Source organism: Telopea speciosissima, unplaced genomic scaffold (assembly GCF_018873765.1).
Source record: "Telopea speciosissima isolate NSW1024214 ecotype Mountain lineage unplaced genomic scaffold, Tspe_v1 Tspe_v1.0658, whole genome shotgun sequence".
Taxonomy (NCBI): Eukaryota; Viridiplantae; Streptophyta; class Magnoliopsida; order Proteales; family Proteaceae; genus Telopea; species Telopea speciosissima.
This window is the reverse complement of record NW_025317994.1, coordinates 1-11,596: the sequence shown is the minus strand read 5'-3', so window position 1 is coordinate 11,596 and position 11,596 is coordinate 1. Positions and strand designations below refer to the sequence as shown.

At 41.5% G+C, this 11,596-nt stretch overlaps 1 non-coding gene across 1 annotated transcript; it reads right to left on the bottom strand.

The window, feature by feature from the left end:
• Nucleotides 1-9,072: 9,072 nt before the first annotated feature.
• Nucleotides 9,073-9,179, bottom strand: LOC122648262. Its single transcript, XR_006331052.1, has one exon. It is a non-coding gene; the product is annotated as a small nucleolar RNA R71 (small nucleolar RNA).
• Nucleotides 9,180-11,596: the final 2,417 nt, after the last annotated feature.

Genomic DNA, 11,596 nt, shown 5'->3' with positions numbered 1-11,596 from the left:
CCTTTGGGAATAGCCAAACTTGGTCATGTTCACCCTACTTGCATGTTTGTCCTTGGTCATGGTCTTATACAGATGTTCATACTCTGCCAAGGACATGCAGGACAAGGGATCCCTGGCAGGTAGGTGATACACTTGAGCACCCATGGAACTGATTCCTAAAATTGACCCCTGCTCCACCTCATTGAAGGTAATGTGGACCCCCTTCACAAAGGAATGGATCCTAAGCATTTCCATGTTTTCTTGCTCCACTGTTAGGTTGGCATAGAAATGCCCAATCAGCCTGGAATAGTAGAATCGGGGTAGAACCAACATGTTGGACCACCCTAGGTACTCAAACCTTGGCCCTACCTTAAAGGCCGCTAGTTCCTCAATGATGGATTCCCTACCCGTCTCGATCTTTCGTTTTCGCAGTATCTGGGTGTATAAAGCTTCGACCTTCGTGGACACAAAGAAATTGGCATCGAAGGGTACCGGGGCTGGGACAATTGCTGGTTCTGCAGCAACTGCTGGAGCCCTGCTACTCCTTATTTTGGGAGCCATCTCTTCTCACCTAAACACTTAACACATAAACCCAACAAGGAACAATGTGATAAAGAGACCATGCCAAGGTTAATAAAATAGAGAGATTTAAGGGTAATGTACACAAATTCAACCAAGAAATTAGATATTCCCCCTTAGAGACAAATAGAAAATCTTCCCAAAATTAAAAAAAAAAAAAAGTGGGGAAATTACAACACTCTATGAGGGATCAAATTTTTTTTATACACCCAACCTATGTAAGGTGGGGAGAATAGATGTTAAACTTCATGTCTTAGAAACCAAACCATCAAAACAAATGGGAAAATTTGGTTTTGCAAGGGTTTGGCTAACCCTAGCCCAAATCGATGGGAATGTATATGGTTGGACATGTTGACAATGGAATAGTAGTAAAAGAGAACAAGAATATGATGTATCCATGTATTTTGATCAATCCAACACAATGAAGAAGCATAAGGATGAAGAACTTGAACAAAAACCCTAGAAGGAACTCAATCAATCCAAGAAGTCCAAAATGGGTGAAGGAAATTCATACCTTGAGATTGGGAGAGTGAGATTTGAAGTAGAAGAAGCCAAATCCATGATTTAAAGGCAAGAAATGTGGGACGGACAAAGCTTGGACACCCTTGCTCTACTCTTCCGCTCCTAACCTCTCCTTCAAAACATAAAACTGAATGGAGCGGTTTCAATTTTTATTAAAACTTATCGTGAATCCGCTCATGAAACCGCTGAGCCTATAGACTCTGACCTTTCGTCTTCTGTGCTGAGCAGATGAACGGACGGAACCACGACATAAGGATCCGCCCGTTGATCCGTTCGACCCCTTTCCTCTCGGCCTTTGGACACCCTGAGAATGGATGAAGGAGCGGACTCACGTTCCGCATTCGCTCGTAAGTCCGCCTAGTTTAAATTTTTGAACGAACTCACAATCAGACTCAGAGAAGTTGATCCGCCGATGGATCCGCTCGTGTTCTAAAGGGCCATTGGCTTGTATTTTGGGCCTAGCCTCCTTCTTAGGACTCTTGTTACCTCCGTGTGTTAGGACACACAATTTCTTACGCAATTATATGCCCTTTCTCTAAAAATGTGCTTATTTCCCTCTTGCTTGTGCTAACATGTGAAGCATCTAATGAAATCAGGTGCTGAAACATGGTCAATACTCACAACCGAAATCGTTCCCCCCCTAGGGATGACGCCGACAATGTTTCTAAGGAATGTTTGCCTGCACCCCCTCCGCTGAACACAAACTCCGATGTTGTAGCGCTCTTGGGAAATATTCTTTGTGATATGCGGAGAGAACAGCGAGATTCCCAAAATAAGCAGTGTGCTTTTATGCTTGATGTGGTTACCCAGCTTCAAAATGGTGGTAGGGAAGGACCAAGAGTACAACTTCAGGTACATGGAGTCCCAAATCCTTCGGCTAATGCTACTCCTATCATTCATCCTCCTGGGTCGACTGCTAATGAAGTTCCTGCAGCACAAGTAAACCAAGATCCACCTCCCCCTCCTCTGGCTTCCCTACCTGTTAGAAATGTAATACCAAAATGGGTTGATGCCTCCAAACTCTCCGAGAGATTCCAAAAGCACCATCCTCCCACTTTTTATAAGTTGGTCCATGACTCAATGTTTCCAGCTACTTGGCTTAGGGATCTTGAGGGAATCTTTGAAGTATTACCATGTAATGATCTTGAGAAGATCTAGTGTGCTACTTTTCAACTTCGAGGTTACGCTGATGTATGGTGGCGTTCCTTGAAGGATCACTTTTGGGCAAGATATCCCAATGCTACTTGGAATCAATTTAAGGAAGCTTTTCTCGAGAACTACTTTCTAAGGAATTTCTGGGAAAAGAAGGGGATTGAATTCATGAACCTCAGCCATGGATCCAAATCAGTCCTTGAGTACCAACAACTCTTTGAGGAGTATTTCTATTTTGCTCCGACCCATTTGAAGACTGAGGATGTGAAGGCAAGATGATTTGAAAGAGGACTTAGAGCTAGTCTGAGCACTGTAGTGGTGTTGCACAAGTATCCCACCTATGCTGAGGTGGTTGAAGCTGCTAAACTAATAGAAGACCAATAGAGGGAGAATTATTGGGCCATCCAGGTAGGCAAGAGGTCGATATCATCTCATGACTCTAGGGGACCTGGCAAGTTCCAAAGAAGGGGATCTTATACCAATGCGACTCCAATTCAATTTCGTAGGTCCGATTCAGCACAAGTGCCTAAATCTGCGCCTGCTTCTCATTATGGGGCATAGACTCTTATATGTTACAACTGCAAGGAGTCTGGCTATATGGCCAAGGATTCTCCACAATCTCGACAATCGAGTTCGTGGCTAGTAGCGACTTCCAAACCATCCCCGGCAAGGACGAATGTACACCCACTTGCTCCTGCTCTAGTGAGCAAGACTCAGGGGCGAGTCTATTCTGTTACCCATGAGGAAGCCCAATCTAACCCCAGTGTTATCACAGGTACTACACCTAACCACCTTAGTCAAATTAATTTATTTTAGCTTACTATATTTGGCTATCCGGTGTCTATCAGGCATGATTTTTGTGTGCTCCTTACCTGCTTATGTGTTATTTGATTCGGGGGCGTCACACTCGTTTATATCCCCCTCCTTTGCCGAGAAGTTACCTATTGAACCTGTCTTATTGGAGTAAAAGTTAATGGTTAGTATGCCGACTGGAAGCAAAGTTGAGCTGGATCAATCCTTTCACTCTTGCCCTGTTCGAGTGAGCGACCATGGGCTCAAAGCCAGTTTAATCATCCTAGAAATGAAAGATTTTGATGTGATTATGGGAATGGACTGGTTATCCATGCATGGGAGCTAGTCTGATTTGTGCATAAAGGAAGATAATTTTCAGGACAAAAGAGGAATTATGTTTAAGGGTAATAAAAGTAAGAAACCCAAGAGCCCTATCATATCCGCTCTCCAGGCCTAGAAACTCTTAGCCCAAGCCTGTCATTGTTACTTAGCCTCAGTAGTGGACGTTGAAGCCAAGATTTCACCGATGGAAGAAATAAGTGTGGTAAGGGATTTCCCTGATGTCTTTCCGGAAGACCGTACATGCTTACCACTGGATCAAGAGACAAAATTTATGATCGATCTGATACCCGATGCTGCTTCAGTGTCAAAGACACCGTACAGAATGGCCCCATTAGAATTGAAAGAACTTCAGGGACAGCTTAATGATCTACTGAAGAAGGGTTTTATTAGGCCAAGTGTTTCCCTGTGGGGTGCGCCCATTCTATTTGTGAAGAAGAAGGATGGAAGTATACGCCTATGCATCGACTACCGTGAACTTAACAAGCTGCCAATCAAGAATCGATACCCATTACCTCGGATCGATGATTTGTTTGACCAATTACAAGGTGCTAGGGTCTTCTCTTAAATTGATCTCCACTTGGGGTACCACCAGCTGAAGATCAGAGACAGTGACATTAGTAAGACCGCGTTTAGATCGCGATATGGTCATTATGAATTCTTGGTTATGTCTTTCGGGCTAACCAATGCCCCTGCAGCATTTATGGAGTTGATGAACATGGTGTTTCATGATGTGTTGGATAAATACGTTATTGTGTTTATCGATGACATCCTGGTCTACTCTAAAAGCGAAGAAGAGCATGCAGACCATCTTCGATTTGTGCTTCAGCGCTTGAGGGAAAAGTAGTTATATGCTAAGTTAGTAAGTGTGAGTTCTGGTTACAACAAGTGACTTTTCTAGGTCATTTGGTGTCAGCAAAGGGTATTGAAGTTGACCCCGACAAAGTATAGTCGGTAGTTGATTGGCAGATGCCTAAGAATGTTGCAGACATTCGTAGTTTTCTTGGTCTGGCCGATTACTATAGGAGATTCATCGAGAACTTTTCAAAAATCTCTGCTCCTATGACTCGATTGACCCAAAAATGAGTGAAATTCGAGTGGTCGGACGAATGTGAGAAGAATTTCCAAGACCTAAAGCAACGACTGATTTCAGCTCCAGTACTCACCATACCAAATGGCACTGGGGGAATGGTAGTCTATTGTGATGCGTCGAAAATGGGACTTAGCTGCTTGTTAATGCAAGGTGATGAAGTGGTGGCCTACACTTCTCGTCAGTTGAAGGAATATGAGAGGAATTACCCGACTCATGATTTAGAGTTAGTGGCTATGGTCTTTGCTCTGAAGATTTGGAGACACTACTTATATGGAGAGAAAAGTGAGATCTACAGTGATCATAAAAGCCTCAAATATTTCTTTACTCAAAAGGAACTTAATATGAGACGGAGGCATTGGCTAGAGCTTGATGAGCACATTTATGTGTGAAATTTTAGGGCATAAATTATACATTTTACCACATTGGACAGAGTTACTTGGTGCTTTCTTGTGCTTTTCAGGGTTTAGGTGAATTCTTGTGAAAATGAAGGAGATGATGCTAAGGAGATGTTTTTAAGCTTTTTAGAAGTGTAAATGGATGCATAGCCCATCGAGTCAGCTTCACAATGGTTCAAACGGCACTTAATTCAGAGTTGAAACGAAGAAGTTATGGCCGTTTCCGTAACGACGCGTGAAAATGGTCTGCAGGGGTTTATTTATAATTATTGACAGTCGGATGGGGACAAAGTGAAACGGAAGTTCGGATTTTAGAGGCCTTAATGAAATTATCAGAAGTTACTTTACTATAGCCGAAAGATTCCATTTGGAAGGCTCTGGACAGTCCAACTTCAACTTGAGATATCTTGGGCTTCCCAACTCCGAATTGGATGAAATTTGGGTCTATTTTGTGTGATTTTTCGCAAGGAACACAATGGTGAGACCTATATAAGCACCCCATGCTCCACGTTTTCTGAAGGAAAGAATGGGTATTTTATTTATTCTTGAAGGAATCCTAGTCATCACCCTTACTCTCTCTCTCCTCCAACTTCTCAAGGGTACTTCTGAAATTCTACTTGGGATAGATTTATATTTTCTCATCTATGGAAGGTTGAAAAATCAAAGATGCTTTGATTTTATTGCTTGGAGAAGATATCTACAAAGAAAAGGAAGCACTTGTTAAAATTGGAAGTTTATTTTTCTAGAAATAGAAGGTCTATGTAAACAATCTTCTCTTCTTCTTCTTTCTATTTTTTTTCTTTTTTCTTAGGATTCAAGGCATTGTAAAAGAGGAAAGAGAAGAGAATATTCTCTTTTCTTAGGGACTATTTCTCCTACACTTCCATCTTCTCTCTTCTCCTCTCTTCCACCTATAAATACCCCCTACCTCTCTTATAAAAATTTGCTCATTCACTTAGTGAAATTTCTTCTCTTCTTCTCCTTCTAATTTGTGATTTTTGGTTTTTCTAAGTTCTAGTTTGCTTTTATAATTTTTAGTTAATGCTTATAATAGGTTTAGTTTATGCTTTAATTTCAATTTAAGTCTTCAATTGGGTTGTAATTTCTTAATTCTAGTTTAGGTTTTAAGCCTTATAGTCTAAGTTCTTAAGTTGATGACAAGACTTGAAGATTTAGAAGAGGAGGCCATGGTAAGTTTATGCAAGTATTCAAGCTTTTCATTTACATTCATGCAAGCACATCCAGGTTTTACTATCTAAACTCTCAATCTCATTCTCCATCTCCTCTATCTCTCTCTATCTTCTTCTTCTTCCCCCTCTATTTCTTTTATTTTAATTTTATATGGTTGTGGTTTATGGATGCATTTTTATTCCCTTATTTCTTTTTATGTGGTTAGTATGTGTGGCTGCATTTTTATTCCTTTCAATTCGCTTTAGTTTGATAGGTTAGATGCTCATGTGTTAGGACGCCGATTTAATCCCTTAATTTTGTTAGATGCTTATGAGTTAGGATGCATTGATTTTCGTTAGTTTAATTAGTTTAATTTAACACTTTAATTTGGTTCATTTTGCATTACTTTTAAGTTAGTTAAATAGAGTGGCGTATATCTCCTCGTGTTCGACCCGTAGCTACGATTGACCCGTACGCTTGCGGTTTTATTTTAACTCAAACAAGTTTTTGGCGCCGTTGTCGGGGAGATTATTGTCCATTTTATTTATCTGATTTTTAAGTAGTTCGAAGTGTTTTAGTTTATTATTTTCTCTTCTTTTTTTTTTTGAAAAAAAAAAAAATCAGTTTTTGAAAACCTCTTCTTGTTTTTCTTCTGTTTCAAATAGTGTGCGCCCAATCTAAAGTCCTTCATATGCTTCAACCCTCCATCTTTTGGTGTCCCTCATAGGATTAAGTTACCTATGACGCTACATCTTGACTTGGTTGGGTGGATTGACATGTGACTTATCTTTGGAGGTGACCACTCTTGATAACAGGAAAGCGACATAGTGAGAGTGTTGGAAACATAAACATATAGTAGACCTCCATTCTACATCAGAATCCATATTGGAGTCGCACATAGGTGGCTATAGAAGACTATACGGGTTCCCTTGCTATCAACCTATATGGCATCCTTACAGCTTTTGAACCATTGTTTCGATTTTTGAGGGATAGAGATGCACTATCTACCTTGGGGTCCCTCTTGTTTCTAGTTTTTTTTTTTTTTAAGTGTTTTATTTTTCTTTAATTTTTCTAAAGGAGACCTCATATCTATTTAGGTGGCTAAGGTGTGGACTCGTGATTCAAGTAATCGTCTTATTAGAAGACCACCTTCTCTACCACCTTTGACCATGGGTGACCAACAACCCAAGACTCTTAAGGATAGGTTTTACCCCACCAGGGCTGCACAACCCTCATGCATTAGTCGCCTTTGTTACAGGGGAATAACTATGAACTCAAGACCAACTTCATCAGCATGCTACCCCATTTCCATGGGATGGCTAATGAGGATGCATATCTCTTCCTTAGGGAATTTGAGGAGGTCTGTGTTCTAATTAAGGTCCAGAATTTGACTGATGATGCAGTTAGGCTTAGGTTTATACCCTTTGCCCTGAAAGACCAGGCCAAGAAGTGGCTCTATGGACTGCCAACAAACTCCATTAATACATGGGATGAGTTCACCATTGTCTTTTTGAGAAAATTCTTCCCTCTTCACAAGACCAATAAGCTTAAAAGTGACATCCTCCAGTTCAGGCAGAAACCACATGAGTCCTTTTCTAAATTCATGGAAAGATTCAAGGACCTCCTCTTAGAATGCCCTCACCATGGTTTTGACTTGTGGCAGCTATGCCAAATTATTTATGAGGGTATTGATTATCAGACCAAGCAACTTGTAGAGTCTATGTGTCCAGCAGGCTTTACTTCTTTTTCTGAGGAGAATGATGCATGGACATTCTTAACCAACTTGGCTGATAAGACTAGGGAATGGGAATCTTCCCAAGAGGCTGAAAGGACCACTAAGGGGTATCTCATTGAGGGTATGCCAGCCAAGGAGGCCAAACTTGATAGCCTCATAAAACGGTTGGAGTCCATAGTTCTTAAAGAGTCTATACCAGTTAATCCGGTCAATCAGGTCAACCATGTGTCGGTATACAGTTGGTGCCAAACCCCTGGACACCTTTCTGAGGAATGCTCCAATACCTCGGGGAGATTATTGTCCAGTTTATTTATCTGATTTTTAAGTAGTTCGAAGTGTTTTAGTTTATTATTTTCTCTTCTTTTTTTTTTGAAAAAAAAAAAAAAAAAATCAGTTTTTGAAAACCTCTTCTTGTTTTTCTTCTGTTTCAAATAGTGTGCGCCCAATCTAAAGTCCTTCATATGCTTCAACCCTCCATCTTTTGGTGTCCCTCATAGGATTAAGTTACCTATGACGCTACATCTTGACTTGGTTGGGTGGATTGACATGTGACTTATCTTTGGAGGTGACCACTCTTGATAACACGAAAGCGACATAGTGAGAGTGTTGGAAACATAAACGTATAGTAGACCTCCATTCTACATCTGAATCCATATTGGAGTCGCACGTAGGTGGCTATAGAAGACTATACGGGTTCCCTTGCTGTCAACCTATATGGCATCCTTACAGCTTTTGAACCATTGTTTCGATTTTTGAGGGATAGAGATGCACTATCTACCTTGGGGTCCCTCTTGTTTCTAGTTTTTTTTTTTTTTTTAAGTGTTTTATTTTTCTTTAATTTTTCTAAAGGAGACCTCATATCTATTTAGGTGGCTAAGGTGTGGACTCGTGATTCAAGTAATCATCTTATTAGAAGACCACCTTCTCTACCACCTTTGACCATGAGTGACCAACAACCCAAGACTCTTAAGGATAGGTTTTACCCCACCAGGGCTGCACAGCCCTCATGCATTAGTCTGCCTGTTGTTACAGGGAATAACTATGAACTCAAGACCAACTTCATCAGCATGCTACCCCATTTCCATGGGATGGCTAATGAGGATGCATATCTCTTCCTTAGGGAATTTGAGGAGGTCTGTGTTCTAATTAAGGTCCAGAATTTGACTGATGATGCAGTTAGGCTTAGGTTTATACCCTTTGCCCTGAAAGACCAGGCCAAGAAGTGGCTCTATGGACTGCCAACAAACTCCATTAATACATGGGATGAGTTCACCATTGTCTTTTTGAGAAAATTCTTCCCTCTTCACAAGACCAATAAGCTTAAAAGTGACATCCTCCAGTTCAGGCAGAAACCATATGAGTCCTTTTCTAAATTCATGGAAAGATTCAAGGACCTCCTCTTAGAATGCCCTCACCATGGTTTTGACTTGTGGCAGCTATGCCAAATTATTTATGAGGGTATTGATTATCAGACCAAGCAACTTGTAGAGTCTATGTGTCCAGCAGGATTTACTTCTTTCTCTGAGGAGAATGATGCATGGACATTCTTAACCAACTTGACTGATAAGACTAGGGAATGGGAATCTTCCCAAGAGGCTGAAAGGACCACTAAGGGGTATCTCATTGAGGGTATGCCAGCCAAGGAGGCCAAACTTGATAGCCTCATAAAACGGTTGGAGTCCATAGTTCTTAAAGAGTCTATACCAGTTAATCCGGTCAATCAAGTCAACCATGTGTCGGTATGCAGTTGGTGCCAAACCCCTGGACACCTTTCTGAGGAATGCCCCAATACCTTGGTGGGCAATTCCAGCACTGAGAATGTAAGTGCTCTCTACCAAAATAACCCATATAGCAATACTTACAATCCAGGATGGAGAAATCACCCTAATTTCTCATGGAATCAAGGGAACCAAGCAGGCCCATCCAACTTTAACCATCAAGGCCAGGTTGGTGCCCAAAGGACCAACTATGCACCACAAAGCCAAGGAATGTCTCCTAACCCCTTTCCCCCTCGTCCTCATCCAGGACCTTCTATTAATTCTGCTAGGCCTCCTCTCCTTGCACCTTATCAGCAACCCCCAGGGTTTACCAATATAGGAGAGGCAACAAGACTGAATGAGATGGACAACAAGATAGCTCTTCTCATGACAAGCCACAATAACATGGAAAAACAACTCACCCAGCTTGTCACAATCCTGCATGAGAGGGAAACAGGGAAGTTACCTAGCCAGCCTGAGCCAAATCCTAGGCATCAGGTTCATATTCAGCAAGGTACCCAAGCTCCTCCAACCAATGTTGCACAAGGCCAACAACACCAAGGGCCCTCTAGACAGGTAAATGTTGTTTATGCTTTAAGGAGTGGCCGTGAGTATCAACAGGCTAGTGCACCTCAGTGTTTATCATCTCATACTCCTGTTGACTCTCCCCCTTCTGAAGAGGCCATTGAAGTGCCTACAGTTTCAGGTTCATCTGATGAATCTAAAGATATACCAGATGATTTGGTTGAGGAAACCAAAGAGGATTCTGTTGAGGAAGTCAAAAAGACCCACCCTGAAAGAATTTATACCCCACCTGCCCCTTTCCCAAATAGGTTGGTTAGCAAGAAGTCTCCTTCTATGGAGAAGATATTGGATGTGTTCAAACAGGTTCAGGTGAATATCCCCTTGTTGGATGCTATTGCCCAGATCCCCGCTTATGCTAAAGTCCTCAAAGACTTATGCATCCAAAAGCGGACCACCAATGTGCCCAAAAAGGCATTCTTGGCTGCTAACATTAGTTCTCTAATCTCACAACCAGAGTGCCAAGCATAAGGATCCGGGAAGCCCCACCATCTCTTGCACTATAGGTCATACTACTATTGATCATGCCTTATTGGACCTTGGTGCAAGTGTGAACCTCTTACCCTTTCATGTCTACCAACAACTAGGATTGGGAGAACTGAAACCGACCAAAATTACTCTTCAACTTGCAGATCGGTCGGTTAAAGTTCCTAAGGAAATGATTGAGGATGTCCTGTTGAAGGTTGGGGAATTTATTTTTCCTGTAGATTTTATTGTTTTAGATACCCAACCCACTGCCAACTTCAAGGACCAAATCCCAATCATATTGGGTAGACCATTCCTAGCTACCAAAGAATGCTTTAATCAATTGCAGGAATGGCCTTATGAAATTATCTTTTGGCAATACTTCTGTTGACTTCAATGTGTTTAGGTTGGGCAAGCAGCCTGACATGGATGAAGAGGTGCATATGCTTCCAGGTTTCCCGATGATATTGATACGTTCTTTGAGATTGAATTTGATTCGGGATTTCAAGAATGTATGCAAGAATTGGAGGGTGTTGATGATACTCCCTTATCTGAGGTCTGGAGCATCCAACCACCTTTGGAGCCCCTTGGACCCCTATCCACTTCCATTCCCAAATCCTCTATTATTGAGCCCCTCACATTAGAGTTGAAGGCATTGCCCTCCAAGTATGTCTTCTCAGGACATGATCATACTCTTCCTGTTATTATTGCTTCTGATTTGACTTCTATTCAGGAAGAAGAGTTGATTAAGCTTCTAAAGGATAATAAGGAAGCCATAGGTTGGACCATGTCTGACATCAAAGGTATTAGCCCCTCCATTGTTCAACATCATATACATCTGATGGAGAGTTCCACACCTTCTAGGGAACCCCAAAGGAGGGCTAATCCTGTGATGAAAGAGGCAATCAAGAAAGAGATCCTAAAATGCTTGGATCATGGCATCATTTATCCTATTTCGATAGCCAATGGGTGAGTCCTGTGCAGGTTGTGCCTAAGAAAGGAGGAGTCACCGTAGTTGAGAATGCTAATAATGAGT